This window comes from Pygoscelis adeliae, unplaced genomic scaffold (genome assembly GCF_000699105.1).
Source record: "Pygoscelis adeliae isolate BGI_AS28 unplaced genomic scaffold, ASM69910v1 Scaffold215, whole genome shotgun sequence".
NCBI classification, from domain to species: domain Eukaryota; kingdom Metazoa; phylum Chordata; class Aves; order Sphenisciformes; family Spheniscidae; genus Pygoscelis; species Pygoscelis adeliae.
Window position 1 is genome coordinate 1,011,107 of NW_008824770.1, and position 25,584 is coordinate 1,036,690.

Here is a 25,584-nt window from a genome sequence, read left to right on the forward strand (position 1 = left end):
CGTGTGGCAGGCAAGGCGCTGGGCAAAAGAGGAGGTGTTAGAAGTTGGGTTCCTATAATTATGCAGACTTATCCCAACCTCTCTGGTCTGGTAAATGAGGTTGGAAATCTTGCAGTAATTCCTGATCTGATTTGTGCCAGAAACAACAAACAAATGGAATTTTGGCACTTTTGCTTCCAGTCCTACACGCAGCCATCAGCTGATGAGATGTGGAAAGCAAGACATATTTAAAAGCAAAAAATAGTGATAATTGATTGTCTGCGAATCTTTGGAGTTCATGTCTACTTTGAATGGCCTATGTAGATTCAGGCTCAGCGTTTTAGTTACTGCAGCCAGTTCATCCATCCCTCATTTGAAACCATTGAGCACAATTTAGAGAATGACTTCACGCTACCAACCCTCCTGCCCGTTATTACACTCAGGGTAGTGAGTGATTAATGAAAGTTCACCAGCATAACTGTACATTTAGACCTGGCAAATATCATGGAGCACATACGAGTGATCCTTAATATGTGCCATCCAGACTAGATCCAGAACTACATTTGTAGTTCTCATTCTTCAAGTATATTTTCAGAATTCATTATAAAGTTTGCATATAACTTGCACCTGCCATGTTTTCACTTTAGCGCATTTAATTTTCATTTTTCAGCTCACTTTTCAACATCTTTACAGGCTCATTTTTCAACAAACATCTTTACAGGCTACATTTTAAGTGGTCATATTTTGAAAAATAAGACAACGGGTACACGTTCAATGATGCCTCAGGTTGCATCTACCAAGTGCCAGCCAGGCCCATGCTGGGATGCTTCAACTGGCTCTGGACAAGTCAGCAGGAGCAAAGAGAGCAGTATAGCTGTGTTAGCGAAACAAGCCTTGCTCAGCATGGTGTGATGGACCCTGAGATAGCTACGCAACCAAAGCCTGGAAAAGCCCCTGCCATGCTGCCCAGCTGGCTGTCCTGCTCCTTGGCTGGCAAACTGGGGTGCCGAGAGCATTGCTGCTTCTCAGCACCTGCAAGGAAGTATCTCTAGAAACCCTCTCCCTTCTTTAGCTTGTCTCAGCCTGGTATTGGATCATACGCGTAATTTCATTTTCCCATCAAATGCTGTTGTTGACTGCCTCTGTAATGTAAAGAAAGATGCTTGCCCAGATGATGCTGCAGCACCTTGGGTTTAAGTGGAGTTTCACAGTAACAGAAGTCACCATATATGAACAGGTTAGTAACAGGATACAGACTAACTTCTCCATTACCTTCCTCTCCATCTTGAACACTGACTTAAGCCTTTCTTCTTAGTGTTAAAAATTTCCCACTGGGAGTGCTCCTTTTGGAAAATGCTGACTAAACAAAATTGAAGAGTTTTATAGGAATTTATCAACTTCATCGCAAAGGTAACTGCAAAATTACATAAATGTTGCATTTCAACAAAACTGGAGTGTTTCATTTTGCCATTTCAATAAATTACAGTAAAGCCAAAGCAAAAAGGGTGAAATGGAGAACTCTTCCCTGGCCAAAATGAAATACCACTTTTACTGTGGAATGGAAATTCCATGATGATTCACTCTGCCTTTAATAGGTATTTGTGCATCTTTTCCAAAGTTAACAATCCATGAGAAATTTGCCAATTGTGGTTTTTTATTTATGGCTTGGGGGGGGTGGTTATAGATATAGAGATAAGGTATTGCAAACACAGAGCATGCATGCCATGCTACCTATGAAACAAGAATAAGAACAAAATGTAGTTGCAGCTCCGACCACTCACAGTGTTTGGAACCGGAGCGCTCAGACTTGTAGTTTTAATTCATGTTCCTCTTGAGTGCTGAGCAACAAAGCTGGAGCAACAATTGGAACCAGCAAGTCCCCAAGATTCATGCAGGTTTTGAGCTGTTTTGATAATGGCCCACCTCCACTTAACCAAATAAAATACTTAAATTACGATGTCTTTAAATCAGGACTTTCCAAGAGATATGATAATCTTCAAAAAAACATTATGCGTTTGATGTAGAGATAATAAGATTCTCTGACCTTTACAATGGCACTTTATATATTAACTTATAGCTTCAAAAGTTAATGAAAATCACAGGGGAAAGTATCAATATTTAATTTTTAAAAATCAGACACTTCTCAATACTGAAAAGTAAAAGTGTTGTTTTCTTTCATAGCTCATGGAGCTTTTATCTCTCTGACTTCAGTGACTTTCCACATCAAGTAGGATGTACATTCTGAAAATATTGCAGTAAAACACAAAGAAAAGTATTTTTCCATTATAGCTGATGTGTTGTATTCAGAAACATACTCTTTGATGACTCTAAAATGCCTGGACCCTTTCCTAAATCCTGTTAGGATCCAGGTCTGGCCCTTCCATGGTTTTAAAGTTGTGACAAGGGAAAGATACCTTATACAGAGTAAGTAACCTGAAGATGCCGGCAGCACAGGGGACTCTGCCATTACAGCTTAGTCCATGGTTCTTCTGCCTGAGGGAGGCTGAAGGGAACCCAGGTCGGCGACTCGCTCTCTGCTGGGATGCACAGGCAGCAGGTCAGCTGAGGAAAGGGTAGATTTCTACAGCCGTCCTTCAGAGCAGAGCAACAGCCAGGGTTCCCTCGCAGCAACACTCCCCCCGGCTCGGCGGGGTTCTCCAGGTGCCTCTCAGGCTGTGCTCCATCCTTACCCCATCCCCTCCACCTGGCTTTGCCCGGTTCTCTGGGACAGAGCAGGTGCCCAAGCATCCTGCAAGACCTCCCCATCCGGTAACCCATTTCCCTTGCAGCAGGAGCTGCTTCATACACTGACCCTTCTAGGAAAACCTAATCCTGAAGGAATCTGGGATTGGGTCCTAAGAAAGAGACGTGCACAAGCGTTCAGTATTTAAGTTGATGCTCAGCACACGTGCACAAGACATGCAGTTCTGGTCTCCTGGCTGTCTGACAGTCATTGACTTACTGAGGCCACGCACCCAACTTACTGATAAAAACTATATATAAATATTATTTGTATATGATATAAATATTTTTAAAAAATAAAAAAATAAAAATACTGTTAAAAGCTATGAGGTAACTTTCTGACATCAGTTTTTTTAAAAGTGCTGAGCCCCCATAGTTTCCACTAACTATTATCTCAAGTTGAGCAGCAAAAACTTATGACTTTTAAAACAAAGGAAAGCAAGAAGTTGGCTACAGTATTTACCCCACATATAATTTTCTGTTTAGTTCCTTCCTCCATACACATTGCCACTGTCTCATAATTAGGTTAAAGAGTGTATTCTCTGGTCTCTCATTGTTTTTGGAGCAGGTCTTGGTTGAAGTATTTTAATACAGTGGGTCAGTTTATTCATCCAGAAAATAAGCATGATCATATCTGCCTCAGAAAGTATTGTGAGGATATCACAATTATTATGTGTTTGTAAAGTGCTTTAAGACATTCCTCATTAAAAGACTTAAACTGCAATTATTGGGAGTGGGTGGGGTCTTAGTTTATTATTACTTCCAGGGGCTTCCCCCTCTCTGGCCCGAACTTACCAGCATATTGCCTCAGACTTGTTTAGCCTACTTTTAAATAGTTACTATAATTTCAGTGCCAAAAGAAATGCTGAATCATGAAACTGAGGTTTTGGAAAACTTTATTTATATTCAAGAAATGCACCCAACAGCATTTCAAGCTTCCTCTCCGCTATTTCTTGTGGCGTCCCTCAGTTTGTGCGTCCATCACACATTCAGGAGGGTTGCACCGTGCTGCTGCCCCTTGGCAGGTTGAAGGCTACATATTTTTTTTTTTACTAGATGGAGAATGTTTCACTTCATAACTGTCAAAAGGCAGATCCTCATGCCACATTTTGGCATCTTCTCCCATCTAATCTTTCTCTGCGGTGCAAATTTCCTTGATTCTTATCACAAGGAAATCCTGAGTGCAGCGTTTTTTAAGATTTCTGGTGCAGTTTACAGTAATTGTAACCATCCTGCACCATGACAGCCCGCACACACTTCAGAGTTTTATGTTGGGTCATTCACATGGGTTATCCAATTAAACATCATCCGCATGGGTTATCCAACTAAACAGCATTAGTGGAGTAATGTCACATTTCCTAACCAATTAACGGGAGCAGCTGGCATATGGAGAGTCTTCACCTTTCTTCGTCACTTAGTCATTAATCCAAGGGAGACACCACCACTGAAACTGAGCAATAGTTATAAACAGTTACATCCAAATTAAAAAAAACAGTGATCTGGGCTTGGATAGGACCTTGCAGTTCAAACTTCCAACAAACTAAGCCTGAGGAGTGATGTTTTGGAAGGCCTGGTTTCTGCATCAGAATCCTGAAACATCAAGTTTTTCATTCTTTGAAAAAATAACCATGACTGCAGCCATAGCAAGCAAAATTTCATGGCAGTGGGAGACAAATTTCAGCTTATTTTCTGAAATAATGCTTGTTTAATGATGCAAAGACAGATGACTACTGTCGCAAAAAATGAAAATTCTCCCTCAAAATGTATTTCCTATTACGGCTATGTCTTCTCTCCAGGACCTAAACAACTACAGCTTTCCTTTTCACAAAGTTATGTGGAAAAATTGAAATATCATGAAAATTATTATATATTCCAAGCAATTCATAAAAGTAAAGGTCTTTGAAAACACTTCAGAAACTAAACATTAAGGCCTAAAATCACGTGAGTTTTAAGAACATAAAATTTAATGCAGTATTGCTTGTCAGAAGAGGAATGTACTCCTCATTCATAATTTCCTTTCTTGAGTCTCTATTTTATATCTGCAAATGTAGGCATTTGCTTAACTTGAGCACATTAGTCCTTTCATTGATTTCAAATGTTATTAGGTTCTTGCAACTTCAGACGAATTTCACATATAGGAAGGTCATCACTTGAACTGTAGTTTATAGAGGGTCTTAGAGTCTTTGCACAAGTGGAAAATATATAAATATAAAGTAAATCCTTATAATGGACAGTTGTACAACCACAGGCACCACATGAGGAAAATTCTCATTTTTACTGTTGTCAGAAGAATCTGAATTTTGACAAAATTATGAAATAGAACTGTCTATGTATAGATAAACAGCAGTAACTAACCAGTCTTCAGAGTTGTCCCCAAACTGCTGTACAGGCACAGATGTGTACTGAGATTTCTCCAAGGAGCTTAAAATTCAGTTCCGACAAATGTATAACAAAAGAAGATGTAAAATAGAGACATTAAACCAACAACACCTTTCATACAGATAAAGCACTTAACCAAGTGACTGTAACTTTTTGATTTAAAAAAAAAAAAAAAAATTGCCCTAAAAATTCTTCTCTAGCAATCCTTGCTCCCTGGGCAAATAACATTTTATTGCAGGCCAGGGACGGCTTCAGGAGCGACACCTTCTCGTCTGACACCCTCGCTCATTTGTATTCCTGGCTGCACAGCAAGCACAGTGCACATTTCCCCCCGAGCCACCGAGCTGGCCTTACTGCAAGCCCTTTGAATAGGCGCCCACAGGGTCACTGTGATCTCACCCCTAACCCTGCTACTCGATATTCACCTGAAGCTGCTGTTGGGCAGGGGGTTCATTTTCAGCAAGGAATGAAGGGATTTATCTGCACGAATCCCATTAACAGCAGAGGAGCTGCACAGCTTAAACCTCAGCGCGCTGTACCGAAAACTTACCCCACCATCTCTGATAAAAATCCCCATAATGGATTCTTTGTTAGAAGGAACCACCGAGATACTTTGTGGTGACACTGCGACTCATCTGAAACACTACACCACTACTGAATGGCTTCCTTAATTAAGAATTCCTAAGTAAATATTTTGAGCGTGCATCAGTTGCAGAAATTGGCAGGAGCGTCCCGGGCTCTGAATGCCATCTGCATATGTTTAGGCTTTCAATTTTGTTTTCCATCGCTGGCTTTGGGAAATCATTGTTCGGCGCATGTGTTATTGAAATGGAAATCAAATAGGGCTGCGTGGTACTGTCCTGCGGTGCACTCGTCTCTGCTGGAGCTCCAAGCCGAGCCTTCGGACCTGGGGGCCATAGACAGCAACATGTTCGCTCCCATTAAATGAAAGGCAGAGATTTCTCTGAGGAGGTCACCCAAAAGAAAGAGGCCACTAGATTATGTAGTGCGATTGCTGGCATGGTCAAGAATGAAAGTGGTGGGACAGGTAAGCTTGAGGGATGACTCACGCAAGGGCAGGGCATGCCTCAGGCTAAACACCTGCTTTAGAGAAGTGGGAACAAGGACCCCATCCCTGTGTGCAACAGTGATGGGGGAAACATCAGCAAAGCCTTGGATTCGCACCCTCCCCCACCTGCCAGCTGGGAGGCACAGGATGACTGCTATGAAGCGGGCAGCGAATGATTAGGCTTCAGAAGGAAGGAGGGGAGACATTGCCTAGCAGAGAGACGTCCCCAGGTCACAGCACCGGTGTGGCAGTGGCCTGCGTGCTACCCCTAGGACCCACGCTCACAGGCTGCACTGCAGCAGCAAGCACCGGCTCCAACAAGGGGTGTCCTCAGGGCCCACATGTTTTCAACTCCTTGGAGATGACACTTTCATGCAATCCCTGCTGATGTGGCATTTACCCCACTAGTTTTCTTGTGTATAGCAAAGAAAAGCTTACACCAAGTACCAGAAGCAGAAGTGCAAGTGTGAACATTATGAGATAAAATGGAAATGGTAAAAGCCCCATTACTCAACAGAGCACCTTCCTCTACAAGAAGGGTTTGTACCTTCCACTGTGTCTTTAGTTGTTGTGCAAAACCATAGGATTACCAGTGGCCCTGAGCCTGAAATGGAGGGTCGCTGGGGAGTGGTACTCGCTTTGGCTTCCTAATGCAAGAAGCTCCAACTGAAGGCCCAGGAGCCTCATCTAAATAGCATTATGGCAGGGAAGGAGGGCTGGGAGTGGTTAGAGACAAAATTTGACTCTCCAACTCACCAGCTGTCACAGATCCCATCAGTGCTTGGTACCGGCCTTCTGCTAATTCTTACTGGTCATGCCAGAGCAAGAGACAGCAAAAGCATCTAAGATTCAGGAGTATTTCTGACATGATGTCTCCTGAGAATTGTCCTCAAAATGACAATCCAATCTGATTGTAAGTTGACCCATAGCTTATTTAGTGCATGGCTGGTCCACTGTAATAGTTTTTATTCATCAGTCAGTGAGGCAACACCTGATACGTAATAGGGTATCTTGAAGACCTCTTACAGCTCTAGTTTACCTGTATTCATTTTTTTTACTAGGGAAGACTCATGAAAAACAGAAGTGCCTCACATGCCTCATATGTCCTATTGTATAGATCACACTGGCAAATTGGACATTTACATTTACATTGGACCTTTACTGTCTTACAGCAGGCATTCTGAATTTGCATGGCAAACTACTATATAACAAACTTTTCCTTTCTTGTCTCCAATCACATTATTCTAGGGGCATCTTGTTATATGGTGGAAAACATTCACATCTTGTATATATAAAAATCAGTAAAAGTAAAATAGGATGTTAAAATATCTGAAGTGTGGGAAACATTGATTCCAAAGCAATTTGGGTTTCAAGAAGCGTTTGGTTTGCTAAACCAGAGTAAACTGATAGGCCTGTGTTGGAAGCTGCAGGAAGGCAACAGCTCTCCTGGCATGCACGGGGCAATTCGCGAAAGGCTGGAATATTCCTGCTTTGGTCTTGCCAGTGATGAGGGTGGTGAAGTACATGGTGCAATTGAACTTAACTGAGTAAGTTTAATGAAAAATGATGTTGATATAAAATGATTTGACTCTTTTCAAAAACCCAGGACCTTATCAGATTTAGAAATCAAACTGAAACACTTCCGTTTCGTATTTTTTTTTTCTTATGGTTATATAAACACAGTTAACAGGACCTACCATTTCAGTTCTGCAAGCATCCACACGTGTGTTATGCCCTACAAAGTACCAAGCAGCTTCCGCCATCAGTAACAAAAATGTCCATTCCTGAATGCCAAAATGCCTGCTGAGCACTTGCCGTTGGTATTGATTTCTAGCACTATTATTTGCCTTCCACCCCATTTCTGTTTTCCTTTAGCACTAGCAAGATTGATGCTGATATCTAACAGAAAGTTACAGAGTTGTTTGCTGAATAGTGATCCACCACAGTGGAAAGCAAAATTACCTTGCAGAATAACTGTGGTGGGATATTGCAGTTCCCTTGCGGGGGAATACAACTTTGAAATACCAAAACGGCTGGAAGGGATAAGCCGCAGATTTTCTATGTCTACACAAGAACAATTCAATATTACGGAGAAATAAAAATTTCACACTTCAAGATGTAAAATCCATGCTTTTGTTATGTTTTTCATATAGCAATTAAGAATGAATAAACTTCCTCAATTTCACATGACATATGCATAGATATGGGCATTTTCCAAGCTTTATCAATTCCAAGCCTTAATTAAGCATAACTGGAGTGCATATTTTGGTTTTGTCCAAAGTTTAGCAGTCTGCTCTCTCCTGCGAAAAGATTAAAAGGGGAAGAGAAAGATGAAGTCCTTCGGGCAAAGTCCAAGACTTGTCAACACCATACCCTGCTTAATTTGTGAGATCTGATGAAAGTGTATCACAGTCATGGTGTGGCTCTGAAACCATGGTAGAACGGTTCTCGTGCACAGAAGCATATATTCCTTGGTTAGCTCACTCCAAAATGTCATTCAGTTAATAGCAGGTATGCATTGTGTGTTTAAAATCTTAAAGATGGACTGTTGGTGGAATCTATTTTAAAATATATGTTTTGTTATAGTTTCCATTTAACATTTAAGTATATAATATATATATTTGGCTTTGCATGCACAGGAATTCCATGGATATGATACAAAAATTGAAAGTGGAAAGCATGTGATAGTGGGTCTACAGGAAAGGAAGACACCTGCTTCCCAAAAGGAAATCATCTGGCTTTACTGCTATGGTGGTTCAGGTAGGAACTCATTTTTGTTAGCCAAGATCTGAGCAGTCAATGAGAATAAATTCTGAAAATCTACTAATGAACCATTATGTTGGAAAATTTAATCTTTTAAATCTTAAAGACTACGCTGCAGTGGCTGTTAATCATGACGATGAAAGCACGTATATGGCTTTAAGCTACACCTGAAAAGCCATACGAAGTAGTCTCAGAGGTCCTTTTAAGTGAGGAAGGTGGAGAGGCCATATTGACCCCACACACAATGTGCCATTTGGACTAAATGACCACTGGAGGTTGCTATTTGTGCACAGATATATGACCACAAATCAAGCTGTTTGACTGGTCTTGAATTAGCAGCAGAAAAGAAAAAATTAAATTCACTTTGTTAGTGACATTGAGTTTTTATACACTGAATACACCAATATACTCTGAGTCATGATTTATTTCTTCTTTTCCTTTCCTCACCACTATTTTCATGGTGGTAAATCTTTGCTAAGACCATGAGATATCAGGATACGAAATCAAATAACATCCACAAACAAAATCAAAACCAAAAGCCCATAGGCTTGATGCTGTCAGGTTTGCTTACTGGCCTGTTTCTACATCTGGAATGGGTGCATTGCTCAAACCAGTGGCAGCATTTGTCATTCCCATCTGCTCTAACTGTCCCACTTAAGGCAAGACCGTTGTCTGCCAACACAGAGGATGAAGAGCGTAAGGTCTTCTCTTGATTTTTCTTTACGATTGATGAAGCTTTGGGATGACACACCATCAGGGAAGGGCAGTCTCTCCTGCGCAGGTGTGCAGGAGGTAAGGAAGTGTGAGGAACTGGGCGCATCCTTGACAGTGCCCAAGTGTACCAGGCAGATCGTTGGCTCCTTGACATACTCTCAATTTGGTTGCAGAGCCTTGAGCCCTAGACTTTTTCCCACTCAATGGCCCACTTTTACCTTTCCGTCAAATTACACTAGTTGGTGTACACCCATTTATAGTGAACACGCTTGCAACGTTTCCAAGAAGTGAGAAAAACTGGGAAAGAAACACAAAGTCCCAGAAGCAGAAACCATTGGCCTCTCCAGCTTTGGCATGAAGGCAGGTATTCTTTGCCCTTTTCCAGAGCAACTAATTACATCACAGTTTCTCCCAGGTGATCTGCTGTTGGAATCAAGATATTTTGTCTCTTCTAATATTTTTATATCGATTTAGAGGCCCCACACCCATTCTGTGGTTAGTACTGTCATGTTGCTACCAGTAAGCAAAATGCCACATCACATTACTCAGTGGCAAGTCGGCACAACCAGAGAGTCCACAGAAAATTACACAGGCACAAGCTAATGGAAGCAGCAGAGCAGCATCTGTTCAATTTTAGGTGACACAGCAGATACAGCCTCCCTCCTGTCCTTGGTGTTGGAGATGCAGAGTAGTTGCACAGGCAACCCGCCTCTCAGACCAGGGCACTTCTGCGCCATCACCCTGCCGTGAGCTCAGCCTCATTCAGACATATCCAGACTAGCTTTAGGTGACCTGTCAGAAGTTGCAGTGTAACCACCGTAGACCTGAGATCGGCACAGGCTGATTGCCTGGGTACTTGTCCTGCTCCTGGAAGAGATTTGGCAACCAAGAGGTTGTGCTATGGCTAGACAGGTAGCTTTAAATGAGCTCACTAGGCTAACTGCGACATGAGCATGCTCCTCAAACAGAGGTGCCCTGAAAGTCCCCTTCAGCCAGCACAGCTCAGATAAGATCTTGCAAAGCCTTGATTTAAAGAAGGAAAATGCTGTTAGGACCAGCATATTAAATACAAGAGATCTACCACAGATTTCAATATGCTAGGTGCATAGTTGACACCTTTCATGCTTTCGTGGTCATGTAGTCCTATTTGCTTCAGCAGGAAATTTGCTATTAAGCAAGCTGCAAGTCAGCTTAAGTAAATGTATCAGAATCCATCCCTGCATAGAGACTTCATAGTAAACACCAGATCCCAAAATGCGTTGAAGAGGTAGAAGCTTTGCACTAAGGCAGATACCTAAGAAATACAGAGTGCAGAAACACTGCATTCAGTAGGTTTGTTATACTTTTAATAAATGTTTGTCTAAAAACAAAAGAAAAAAAAATGCAGCATATTTTTGAACAAATACCAAACTGAATTGCCCTTGTAAAAATATTTTTTTTAATAGCCTATTAGTGCATTAACTAATCTTGCCTTTTCTCTTCAGACTCTGTTTGGCGACTTTTATTTCCCAGTGACAAAATTATCAGCAGCCTTTCTACACCATCATAACTAACCATAAGCAAAACCACTTGCCGTTTTTATGGAGCAGGCCTGCATTCCTTGCACCCAGCGTAACTCCCACTGGCTCTTGATAATCATGCAAAGAGAAATTCTGATCCATCGGAGAGATAATTTATGCTTAACTTCCTTACGTGAATTATCCCATTGAAGTTGCAAGACAGTTTGTGTATGTGAGGTTATTCATGTTAGTAAGCGAACGAAAGAGGGCTTGGTTGAGAGTACACTATGAGACTCAGCAGATCTTCAGATCTGTTCCCAGAAGTTGGACATTACTATAAAATGGCTGCAGTCTGAGAAAGCCTTGAGGGTAAAAAAAAGGGGGGAACCCCGCAGAAACTGTAGAATATAAAAAACCTATTTCCTATGAAGACTTCCAAACATTCAAAACATTATTGTATTCAGCATGTGGGCTCTCTGCTAACAGAAACACTGTGTTTTATAATCTGAACTGTCAACACTGGTGCAAAACAATGTAACACCCAACAGGGCTATCCATTAATTTCTAAGGTTTCTTTCAGCTGCTTATTTCAAAATTTTAATTTTGAGTGATGTAAGAGCCATGGTAAACCACACAGTAACTTTTCTAGTTCCCTGGCTTGTTGAGCTTATTCCAGGTGTTCAGAAGGATTAGCAAAAGCCATTTTGAGTTATTTTTCCAGAGGGAGTTTCTAAATTTGGGAGGCAGCCATAAAAATTGTGCATCTGTGTTATTATCCCAGTGGCCTGTGCTGGGTGTGTCCCTGGTTTTTTGCAAATCGCTATGAAAGCAGCTGGATGAAATACTTCTCCTTCTAAAATCTTCTCTCAAAAGATTACACACACACTGACAACCATACATACGCAAGCATTTACCTGCATTTTTGTTGTGGTGTATATTGACCCCAATTAAGCTTCTTCCTGCCTTCAAACTGAAGATGTTGTTGGCTATGGGCATCTTGCATGCCTTCTTCCTCCATTTCTCTTTCTAAATCTAATAATTTAAAGAAATCCCTTTATGGCCATGTAATCCAAAGAGTGAACATATTTAAAGAGGTAAGTGATAATAAATGTTTGGGATTCACAGCTGAGCCAGCAGAGGTGGTACTAAAACAGCTACGTAAAAATGAAGCATATGAAATCTATAGGGTATATATAGGCAGATGGTGTGGCGCACACACTGTCAGTCAGTGAGCACCCAGAGCAGGTTAAGCATGGCTTAACAGCTACATCTGAGTCACACTCTAGTCTTCGTCTTCTGCCAGCCTCACACTCTTAGACAAATCTTCCTTCACCGCTAACAAATACTTACTCTGGTTTTTTCCCTAGTCTGTCACTCTTTTGCCACTGCTTTTTTTAACCTTTTTACCCTTAAGTGCAATAGAAATTGATAAAGAAGTGTAACCTTTCTGTCTGAATTACATTTAACCATTCTAAAGAAGAAAAACTAGCAACATCATAGACTATAATTAAGTCCTGAAACTATTAAATTTTCCTAAAATCCTACAAACTAAATATCATTAAGCCCTATGGCACTTACCCACCTCTCAAAAGGTGAGGTTAGTTAAAAAGGCTTGTGATTATAGCCAAGGATAGTCGTGGACATGCTCTAAGATGTAAAATCTGCAGCCTGCATTCTTAGTTTCTCCCAGTGGGTACCCAGATGACGTGACATGCCTTTGTGTGTGGTGTTAAGCCAACCCTGGCAAAACAAAGCACACACTTATCTTTAAGAGTACCAGCAGAATACGTTCACCAAAGGATCTATAAGCACATGCCAAAGCACTCTGTTGGACTGGCATATGTATGCAGAGCAGTGTGCAGAGCTGGCCACTGTATGCTTACGCTGAAAGGCTCCCATTAGGATATTACAAGACCACAAACGCTGGAGACTGAATGAGCTACATTCCCGGGAGAGAGTCTTGTGAGAAAGCAATGTGGTAATCACTTCTGTCTGAATGGCGGTGGGAAGGCACGGTATTAACAACAGAAGGGAGTAAATAGGACAGAAAGTGACCTTAAGGACCCAGCAGTCCATCCACCTTCTCTGAGGCAGGATCAGCTACACACTTCTCACCCCTGACAGATACTTAGTACTATTTATAAAAACACTCTAACTTAATTTTCCCTAAATTTCAACAATTAAAACTCAGTGCTTCTTCTCTGATGTCCCATGGAAACAGAGAATATTTTGTCCCCAGATGTCTTGCACCATCTTTTATGTGTTTTATAAACCTTCTGCAGAGCAAAACTGTCCTCATTCAACTTTTCCTCTTAGGCATGAGACCTCCAATCATTTCTATCGCTCTCTTCAATGTTCCCTCCCACTGGTCCATGTTTTTCTGCATAAGAAGTGCTAAATTGAATATGATTGGCACTGAAGGAAATACACTCCCCTCTCCTCCTCACAGGGATACAATAATAAGATAACTGGTTTTGCTACCCCACACATATAGTGCCATTCTGGATGCTGCCTGCTACCCACTGATCCTGGGCTTAGCTCTAATTCGGGCTATACCCCAATGCAGCTGTGATCAGTGGGTATCTTCTATATCACACTCTTACCTTTCCTTGCTTACCAACATTATGTCCCAAACCAAACTCCAAAGTGTCCCTCTTCCCTTCATACCACAGTCTGAAAAGGCACGTAGCAGAAAAGGCAGGAGTGCTGCTGCTCTCAGGTTTGGTCTGGCGGAGAGCTGCCCTATACGAGGGGGTTGACCAACTCTGCTGACTTAATTAAGGACCAGAGACCTCAGACCATCTGCAATACCGAGGCTCCCTGATTGCCCGTGTTAGATTAACCACCACACGCTGGGATAGCTGTAGGTGAGGGGCAATGAGCTGATTTGAGAAATTGTTGGTATTATATTGAGAGTGAAACTTAATATATCGAGTGTATCAAAACCAATACTGGCTCAACACTGAGGTCTTCCTTTGTATCCTTCGTAGCAGTATAAAAGGAAAATGAAGCAAAACACTGCCAGTTCTGAAAATAGGTACATGTGGAGGGAGGAGAGAAACAGAGTTGAGACCTGAAGTAAAATGACTATTTAGACCTCATTTTACAGTGAGTTCCATTGCTTCTGACTTCTTCAGTTCCTGCATAGACCCAATGTTAAGACTATCTTGCAGCTGTGTCAAATGGACCTTGCAAAAATATTTTGACTCCTTGAACTTGTGTCTCACCCCCTCATTAGTGGAACAGTAGCAGTTGTACAATTAGTGTCCAGTTATCAGCACTTCCTTGATTTGCAAATAAGGGGAGTTGCAGCATCTGATTTTGAAAATGTAGGGCAGATGGAGGGGAACTACAGTAAAAAGTGTAGAAACTCAATTCGCATAGATTATGCTTGATATTTACATCAAAGCTTTTAGTGTCTGAGACAGGGTAAATTCTGCAAGTAAAAGTATTCTCACTAAATACTTAAAATACAAAAACGTCGTGTTTTAAAAACATCTGTTTTGAGAGTCTTAGAAATGTTGCATGTGTCGGCTTCCATGGATACACAGTCTGAACAAATCTAAACCAAGTTTTGGTGCAGTATTGAGTAGAATTACAGCAGAGGAAACTAGTTTCCCAGTAAGTGACAGCCAAAGTAGGCTTGACACATTTTTGGTTTCATTGCACTTCTGAGAATCAGAATAACTGTGCAGGAGAATTTCTCTAATCAGAGATTTGTGAACTGGTTAAGAGAAATGAGGTGGCATCACTTCCAGACTTACTGGGTCATTCTCCCATGTCTCAAAACAAAGTCAAAGAAGTTTTTGTTGTAAGGAATGACATGTGTTGGTGAAAAAGTGTCTTTCAGTCGCAGGCTGAAATGCAGTCTCTCTTTGTTTAGTTTCTAGACCAGTCCGTATGCTTAAGGGACCCTAGGAGTTAAGATTAAGATTCCATACCGTTAGATGCTTCTGAATTTGCTATAATTCATGGATTTTCTGTAGAATGTGGTATAAAACTTTCTATCCAGTACCACTTTAAATAAACAGCTCTAGAATTAAGCCAGCATTTACATTTTTTTATTCAATTTCTGAGCATTTCATCCTAGTAAAAATCAAAGTGCCTTGTTTTATTGGATTACCATTGCATTATTCCATCAAAGTGAATCCTTAAACTCCAGTTTCTCTAGTTCACACACAAAGGACTTGTACTGTACCCTCGAGCTTTCCTAGCTTAGCCTATAGGATCCAGGATGAAAGTTTACTGTCATGGCAAAACAAACATGTAGCACAGGAAAGATATCACTGTAATACAAAATTGTGTGGAGCCTGAGAGCCCAAAGTAACTTTGAGAGCTGGGTTTTGGTTTCTTTGGATCTTTAATCCCCAGAATAGCTCAATTTTTTTGTCCAAATTGTTCACCCAGGTCTAATGACCATTGAACAGTCTAGCAGGCACTACACATGAGACAGGATTAGGAGGTCATGGGTTCAGTCCGTAAGTAGGACCACTCACCCCTGTCACAAATCTACTCAGTTGACAGACAATTCTTTGTGATGAGTTGGCCACCCATTTGGAGGGTCAACAGAAATCTCGCTTATTTTGAAAATTTGACCATGAGACACAAACTGCCTTTCTGTGTGGGGAAGCCCACCCCACAGACACCAGGAAAAAAAAAAAAAATCACAGTTCATGCTGTTCAAAATCCATCCTCCCAAGGCTCTTCCTGTGGTGGCCAGTGTTTTCCAAGTTGAGTCCTTTTATTCTGATTTCTGGTGTGTTCTAAAAAATACTTACAGAATGCTGTAATAATCTTTGTTTTAAAGGAAAAACTAGTTGCAGTGGGTGAACGCCATACATATTTGTTCAATAACTTTAATAAAGAGAATGTTTTGAATGCTTTCACAAAAAAGGTATTATAAAATAATACCTTAATGCCATGTCTTAAAGTATACTTTAGACCTCTCAAGCATCATGTTTGTTATGCTTCAAAACTTCCTGTCACCCAGAAAGAAAAAAAAAAGTCCACAGCATTCTTTCTGTCTTACAGAAGTACAAGAGTAAGAAAATCGCCCCTTTGGGGTTTTTTTGTTTAGTGTTAGGAAAACTATAGCTTCATGAAGGATCTGATAACTAACCCATATGGTGCATGATCCTGATAATACAATCCAAACATCACAAACCAACTCCCAAAAGCTAACAAGAATCAGCGTCTTTGTTGCAGAACAAAACAATGCGATCTCATGTTAACCCAAAATCCGGTTCCTCTGGAGATACCAAATGCCTAATTCACAGTGAAAATAGATGGTGATAGATGATGAGGCATGTCCTACAGTTTGGTGTTGCCTCCCAGAGATGAAGCAGAGGGCTTGATCTCTTGTGGTGTTAAAAATCCTCTGGCATCTTTTGCAGTCAGAGAACTGATGGAAAATCTTGCTTGTGTAAAATTCCTGTAAGTATTAACTATATATTATATTCTCCTCTTCCTGTTTAAACAGTTTTTCTGCGTTTGGTCTGCACAACGACCATCCTAGCTTTTTTCTGGTAAAGCTGGGGGCAAGAAACCTGCTGATTACTTGAGTAAATGTGATACTGTTTCCTGCCGAATGGCTGATATTTTCCAGTTCCGAATTGAATGATTCTACCTAGGAATTTAGACATGGTTTGGTATTTAACCCTATGGCCCAGTGGGACAACCCTGTGAATGTAGAATTGAGCACACATGTGAGAGGCCTGCAACTGTTTTGGGACTCCTTCAGAAGGGACAAAAATATCGTATATTCATGACTTAGTTATATACAACGCATACAAAGTATAGGTGGATGTGTCTCTAACTCAGAAAGAAAAGGTGTATGCTTTTGTGTTTGTAAGGATGCTTTCTGACTGGAGAAGTGAAGTGATGCCAGGATGGATTTTGGCCATAACCTACCACAGAGGAATTGTGGGTGGCAAAAGAGCTGGCTTACAGTATGTCCAGACTTATGAAATAGGCTTACTACTTTTGAACTTAAATCGTGTATTTTGAGGATCTCAGGGCTTTCTAGAAATGGCAATGAATGAATCCACACTGCATAGAAGAGGATGATCACCCTTCTCGTTTTGCTAGTAGAGGAAAATGTGATTCACAGAACAGGAGACTTCAAACAGGAAGCTTGGCATTATCATTTTTGTACCATAGATCCTTTTTGAACCATAAATGTAATGATCAGTCCTCTAGCCAGTTTGGTTATTAAGCTCAAAAGCACCCTTGTGCTATTTCACTGAAAGACATAAACAATGACAGTCAGTTTCTTGGTGAAGAGATTATTCTCAGTTCTGCCAAATGTTCAGCACAGTGTATCCTCCGTCTCTACACAATATCACTGCATAAAACTCTAACGCAGAGAAAAGTTCGTCAAGAATAAGAAATGTTTCTCATGACAAAAAAATCAGTCACTCAGAAGGAAAACGTAAACCCAAAAGAGAAATAAAATACTTTGTGGTATAAGGTCCTAACATTGCAGCCCACTAAAGTCATTTTTACTGACTGAAGTCTACAGCAAGACCTGGCTGAAATGCTAATAACTTCCAGGGATGAGATAGGAAAGACCAGAGAAACTGGAAATCTTGGGAGAAAGAGACCTCATACACCAAACCTGCTGCCCTCCGTTGTTAGAGTGTCACCTATGTCCATAATGCAGTCATAGCTATGACAGCAGCATGGGAAGATCTACACAAGAGATGAAACAATGTAAAGAAGACAGAAGGGAACGCAGTCTGGTCTGAAGAAGCTGAGCTTGGTAGGGCTGCTAGTCCACGCTGAGCACCACACTGCGCTGCTAGTGGTACCCAAGCTAAGCAGGGTCTGGTGATACCAACAGCTGCAAAATGCAGCCATGGCAATAGTGATCCCAGAAAAGGTGTGCACTATGGCAGAGATGATTGAGCTGCTCAACCTTAGATGACTCAGCATGACAAATACAGGGATTGCAAAGGAAAATATAATTCTACCTACCCAAGATAAAAAAAGTGATAATTCAATAGTGGGTGTTTGCCTGATGGCTTCTTTCCAGCTATAGAAGAAATTCTCCTCCAGCTCTTCGAAGATATAGTATTTTTTAATTTGAGAATGAGAGGACGAAAAAAAAGATTGGCTCATTTCTTTTGGTTAGTTTCTAGAAACTGATGTTCTCCCTCCCTTATTTCCCTCTCCACACCCAATGACTGCAGTATTCAGTGCTGAAAGGGAAAAATCTTCTCTGAGGGTGAAAAGGTAGTTCCTTTTCTATAACCATTCAGTCCTTGAATTCTGTGTAGAAACTGTCAATGAGGCAATGGCAGATAATGGCAGCTGAGGTGTTCCGGGCTGCTGGAAATTATCCCAAGGCTGGTCAAACTCACGTCATTCAAAACTACTAGTTTCATCAGGATCTGAATCAACGGTATGAAAATAAAAAACTGTATTATATTTGCCTACAGCAACTTGTCTCCTTGATCACTGATTCTTTGCAATGCCCTTATGTCTTTATATGGGTTTAAAATTCTGCACCAAATACTGCAGATTCCATCAATATCACCCGCACTTCATTTAATTCTGCGAACTCACACAGAAGTAAGCTAATATTTTCAAACTCTTGTTCCTTCAAGCTAGAGGGGATGGAATTAAGTATCCCTTACTCTGAAGCATGGTAAACTGTTGGGTGGCTTTTATTTTTGTCTTATTGACAGACTGTCTTCCTAGTGGCTGAGGTCCTTGGGTTTGATTGCAAGTTGTTGACTTGCAAGCTTACAGCTGTCCTGGCCTGTGTTAAGTTATAAGGAAAGTTGTGTAGAAAGCAGCCAAATTGTAACCTGACACTGGTATAGATGACTAAAAAGAAAACATGAAGAAGTGGGTCCCTGTGAAGATCTTGTGAGTTACTGCAGCTAGGAATCAAAGTCGGACTTCTGCGATTTCTGTACAGCAACTTTATCAAGGAATTAAGTGTTGCTGCAGCAACTCTACACTTATCCTTGCTACAATGCATTGCTTTCCATTATTTTTTCTTAATTGGCATCTGCTGTTGGTGGGATCCAACACATTCTGAACCCTCCTCTGAGCATAGTGAGACACTGTACAGGCAAACCAAATAATTTTCAAACCTGTACTGTGTGAAATAAAGAAAAGCCTAGGGTCTTAAAAAATCAGGGATTAAAAATTCCTAGCAATAGCAATAGATGAGAAGTGGTACTGTTAGAAATGTGAATACTGAGGCACAGAACTATGCAAAAAAATGTTTGCTTTGAATTTGAATGTGGCAATTAATCCAAAACATCTTGTGCTTCACAAAGCTTTTAATGAACTTCAATAGCAAAGCTGGAGAAGAATATCTTAAATGGCTCCCTACCATCTTAACTTAGTGAAATTTTTCATATGCAGTATCTTTGCCAAGCAAACTCTTATTCAACTCCTCAGTGCTTATTGAAACTTGCAGAATTACCCATTCCCTTTTGGGATTGAGTGATTCCAACCATTATAGCACAATGTAAAAGGAAGGGATCAAAACCCCACACAGGAGTTTGTAGAAAATTGTTAGCTCTAGTTTCCAATAGATGTACACCTTTAGACAGGATCAAAACCAAGCAGTTGCTGGACACTAGATTAAGTTTTGTTGGTTTTAGTTGTCTGCCTCAATATATTCCATATTTTAGAGGCTTACAGCTTCAAAATAGCATGGGAAGCCTCCCTGGCATATACTGAGTGCAGTATTTTACCACATTTACCTTCCTATTGTCTTTCTGAATGAGAGACCTTAGCACTATGATGTCAAACCAGGGAGATGACAGGCCAGATCATCCCATACGTTTAGGATTTGAAATGGAAATCTGAGAGATTGTCCTCTGGAGTCACAGACTCATAGAAAATCAGGCAACCTGACTCAGGTCTCACGCTGTTCACATCTAGGGTATCAGCTCACTTCCCATGTTCACAACCTGAGTCAGGTTGTGTGAGGGATGCATCAGACAGGTGCAGGATATGGAGAGTCTTCTGGTCCTGAAGAGCAGCCTATGCTCGCTCTCCTTGCTTACCTATTCTTCCAGAAGGTCCACAGACAAGAGGTGGAGAGTCACTTCTCCAGTGGCTCGGATACTGGATCAAAATAACAAGATCTGGTCCTAGTCTTGGCTCTGATTTGCTGTGCATCTTTGGGTAAGCCACTTCATTGCCTTGTGCTTCTTCCCTGCTTGCTTGCATTTATCTGTTTTACCTTCCTAGATGGCATGTGGGCCAGGACGGTGACTTGCCTGTTCTTGTAATCTTTTTCACGGTACAGACCCAGTGCTAGGCATTAATTCAGTTGAAAAATTAACTAGAAGGCACATACCAACTGACTCCCACATAGGTACCACCAGTAACAAACAAGCTGACAGCAAAGGAAGGCATTAAAAAATTAGGGAGTACTATCATTTTTAATGCTTCCCTCTGCCATGCAAATTATCCTTTTCAAACTCTTTTAAATGATCCTGATCATTTTTGCTGTAGTTGCCATTATTCATTTGCATGGAAGAAAGATGTTGGGTTGGGATTTTGTTTTGTCTTTCTAGCTGCCCATAGGTTTTTTTCCTAGCTGAGCTGATGTTGTTGCCAAAGTAATAATTCTAAAACAAACCATCCTCTTCACTTTTGCCAGACATATGTCAGTGTTTTCCAGCTCCAGAGAAGGTACATGAGTGCAGGTATAGCAAATCTTAGGTGTCTCCTTCAGGTGGCTCAGCAGTACCATCTTAAGGATCATTTTCAAATTCAGCTATGTTAAACAGACTAACATTAATTAACATGTTAGTTGCATGCCTAAGATGTTAATGTTAGTTTGTGTATCAATGATCTCCTACTAAAGGCAAGGAGGACATACTGAATATATTATATCTCAAATTCTTATCATAGATGCAGCCCAAGTATAAATACAACAGAAGTTTTGTGAATCTATAAATGCTGACTATGTTGACTCCCCATTTGGCAATAACACACCTCTTCTCTGCTTCGCTGTCCTTTACTTCCTTGCTTGCTGCACATCCCCCTTGGTCTGGAGGAGCTGAGCTCCCACCAACAAACTGAAGCTGCCGTGCTGTGCCTTGGCTAGTGCAACCATGGGACACCCATACCTGTGCTGCCTCTCACTCCTCCACCTTGGAGGAATCGAGTGGCTGCACACTGCCATTTAAAACTTTGTAATGTCACCCAAATCCTCTTTTGACCCCTAAAGAGGTCACGAACTACTCACCTGAGAAACCCAGAACTAAAGCACATGCTGGAAAGGATACAGACTTTATGTGAGCGCTTCCCAAGGTGAACAGCCCATCACTCCCCTTAGCAGTTTGCTCTAGCGATTCGTGCTGTAACATTTGCTTAACATTTGCTGTCATAAAAATCTGAATGATTCTGTTTTCAGCCTCCAGTCATTGACTCAGACACTAACGTTTCTCACAGAAGAGCAAACAACAGCCAAAAAGAAAACTGCAACCTTCGCAGTACGAAATTTAGTCTGCCCTATGACACTGACAGAAGCATCCTAAGATATAGCTGCTTTCTCTTTCTTCACTAACCAATCTTACTGTTTTTCCTTGGGGTAGTTAAATGGTGAGATAGTAAATTTAACCCATTGCTTCCCATGGCTTAAGTTCTTCCCCGATGCCCACTCTCTTTGGGTGTTCAAAGGCTGGAGGGTGCTACAGTGCTCACTCTACAAGCTTAGCCACAACCTAGGGGCCTCTCAGAGGGACAACTCTCACCTTTCCAGACCTGCCTCTTGGCCTTGGAACTTGGAACGGTAGAAATAGGGGTGTTAATTACTGCTAGTTACGAAACTGGCTTGGTGGGACCCATGGGGGAGCTGCTGTCAAGCAGCAACATCCATTTTCTCCTCAACCACCCAGCAGCCATGGTGTGACGACGTCTTCCAGCCAATGCTGCTCTAGACAGAATTTGGGCTGCTTACCATGAAGTGGGAGATCTCTGCTCCATGAGCTTTGGTCAACCTCAGGCCACCACTCTTCTGTTCAGATGTATTCCACGATATCCTGCTTCTACTACCACCCTTCTTCATTTACCCTGGCCCAACGCAGCCAAGCTGGTTTGCAGGCTGCACCTTTTATAGCTTTTTTTTCTTAAAAAAAAACCAAAGCAAAACCAGAAATTGATGGGGTTGATTTTTTCTTTCAAATAATTGTTAACTTCACCTTTGTTACAGATACCTGCGTGCGCGCGCGCGCACACACACACACACACGTAGCTATGCTCACACACCCCCAGCCATTCACCTTGCTTTCCTTTTCTTGCAAAGTGTAATCAGTCGTAGAAATTACAATGTGTTCTAACATTTTTATCTAAAAATACACCTTGTTTTAATAAGACCTGCAGTTTAAAAGTTAGGATGGATTTAACCAAGAGCTTATAAGCAGGGTACAGTCTTCAGCAAACTGCCATGTGAAATTATCACTTAGTGGTTTTCCATCAGCTATGTGGCAAAGTTTTAATTTGCCCTGTGAATGCTTCTGTTTCTTTGGCAAGACACAAAGTAGTTCTTTTTTTTGCCCTGCAAAGGCATCCAAATATGTCTCTTCATTTACTGAGTTGTTGACACAAAGGAGTCCAGTGTAATAGGCCAAGTCGATGTATCTCTTCATTGTGAGTAAGGCTAGCAGGATTAACCTTCCAAAATGAAAGGGGTGGAATAAGCCAAATACCAAAGTCATTAGAGTAATATGAGGTATGAGTTTGGGCAATGCCTCTAAAATCCCAAACTGTTAAATTCTAGGATTTAACAGGCTTCAATTAACTTGTTAATTTAAAAGTGAGTGAGCCAATATATTATGATATGTCATAGAGGATGCCTCAGAAAAACAAGTATGGAACGAACTGTTCCCTAAAATGGAAAAAAAAAATTAAAAAAGACAATTTATGTCAGGGTTTCATTCTATCAGTCTTTCCATTTAAACCACTGTAAGCATACATAATATTAACAGATAGAAAGCAATTCTACACTAACATTTTAACGTCAAAAGGTTGAGCACTTGTAAGTTAGGAAATGCCAGAAGGAGAAGTGACAGTGAAACTTTAATTCACCTGTCTTCTGTGTGTGCACAGTGATACAGCCTGCAGTTCAACGGCAGCACAACCTTTTTTTCCACAGGACCCTCTCCTCCACTTAGTGCACAGGGTGGATGCACTCCCTTGATGAGGATTGCACAAACAAGTGCTTTCTCTTGTTCACTGTGCACACCCCAGGCTTTATCAGCGCTTCAAACTCCATTTTATTGATGAATTCTGAGCTTGACCCTGGCTTTTGTATAGTGCTGATCAATACAATGTGTGAGAGCATCACAGGAAAATCATTTCATAATATCCCGTTGAGGAGAGGAGACGTGATTCTTCCCACCTTAGAAATTTAGCAAGATTTATCTATGAAGTATTCACCTATCCAACGAGTTCAGTTTGACAACTCTTAGGACAACAGCCTTCAAAATAATTTTTTTGTCTGAAACACTGATCCTTCTGACTTCTGCTGCAGCTGGGATTGCTCCCCACCTCAGCAAGTCACATCCTGGGAACCCGAATCAAGCAATCAAATACAGGGAACAGCTACTACTACCAACTTTAAAAAAAAAAAAAAAAGTTTAAATGACTCAGCTAGCAATACACAGGCAGTCGGGCCAGGGGAAGGAATGGGACATAGCTCCTGATAGCAACACTCAAACACTTGACCCACAGGACCTTCCCATTACCCCCCAGACAGCCTGTGCTCAATCACAGCCCCTGGAGGAAAGCCTACCGACCCAAAGTCACTCTAAGTAAATGCCCCAGAGCGTGCACTCCTGAGGCAGGGATCCTGTAGAAAAATGTGACCGTGAATTAAAGACCACATACTAATGCACACTTAGGTGGGAGCCACAATCAGGACTCATTGGCAGTTCCCAGGAAAAAAGAAATAACTATTAAACTGAAATTTTAACCCAAACTTGGAGTTTTCAAATGTAAAATTTGGACATAATTCTGATACCAATGGCAAATTCCTGTTCAAGAGCACTCTAGAGATTATGAGAGAAACAGTCATGAAGGTCAGGGCAGTATCCTTTTCCGTAGCCTCTTTCTAAGAGTCTTCTGAACTGTCTTGTCTGAAATTACTGAGGCAGTCACAGAACAGGAAAAGTCTCAACACCAAATTAAATGCATAACAATCCCTCCTACAATTTCGGATAAAAATTTTCCCTCCCTGCCTTGGCTTGTATGTATAGTCCTAACTTATATCAGCTGTGGCCCAGTTTCTCACCCCTATATCCATTCTGAAAAGTGCTCTACTTAACCTGTAGATAGAACCACCTGAGAAGGTTTAGAGTCCAGCGTTGACAATTATATTTGAAATTCACTCTAATCTGTCCTCCAGAAAAGGAAAAAAAATAGATCATTTCTGCATGTTGAGAATGCCCAAAGTTTAGGCTTTATTTTATAACATTCTAAAAGAGTCAAAGAAAACTCTGTATTTCCCCAGGCGTTGTACTGCTGCCTTACCTTCAAAGATGCATTTTTATTATTTTTTTTCACAATGTCTTTTTTGTTATTAAAATCAAAAAGCTATGTAAGAAGATTGTTATAATGCTTATCATTTCCTTCACCCTCCAGTGCATTTTCTGAAGAAAGAAGAAAAATGAATCATTGACAGGCTATTGCACCCCACAGGGGTGAGAGATATCCCTTGTGAGAGATAATGTTGTGAAGTGAAAGTAGTAAACGGTATTCTTTTCATTGACAGAGTTCCCCAAAAGCAACTTTCAGAGTTAAAAATATTTCTGCATAGATCATAAGCCTCATATTTCAGTGCCATCTGAAAACCAAAGCAAGCAAGACACATAAAACTGAAATGAAGTGGCACTTAAAAAAAAAAAGAAAGTATCTTGCCATGTTTTTTGTGCAAAACTTATGGAGTTGTGGAAAGAAAAGCCACTAGAATAAGAAGGGTTTTTCTTGTATTGTTCATGCATTCTAGAATCCTTTTAATAAGACATTACCAGGAAAAATAACACAGCATCTTTCTGGAAAAGCTAATCATCTGATCTTGTTGTCCACGCCACATAATTGCTGCTAATCCGTATTCCATTATGTCATACTCCGCAATACCCCTTCCCTTGCATTCACAGTCTTGTTATCTCTTTTTCCTCCACTCACGTCTTCTTCTCTGGTCCTTCTAACCACAGGAAACAGTTTTCATTTAGTACCTTCTGAGAGTCTGTGGTTGCTAAAACCTCTTTGGTATTTATGATAAATGTTAGTATCTTTAGGATTCAATTGACTCACACAGCAGCCCTCTGCTCTTTCATGGTATTTGCCTTCCACCCACACTCTCTACCCAGATTTGAGCTCGCTTCTCTTTCTCTCTCTCTCTGTCCCTCCCTGTGACTCATTCTTGCTGCCTGGAAGTCCCAAGCACACTTCGGCAGCTCTAGA

At 41.0% G+C, this 25,584-nt stretch overlaps 1 protein-coding gene across 2 annotated transcripts in view; it reads right to left on the reverse strand.

Moving 5' to 3' along the window:
* WNT7B (wingless-type MMTV integration site family, member 7B) overlaps positions 1-25,584 on the reverse strand; it is a 96,525-nt gene that overhangs the window by 40,099 nt on the left and 30,842 nt on the right. The window lies entirely within an intron of this gene.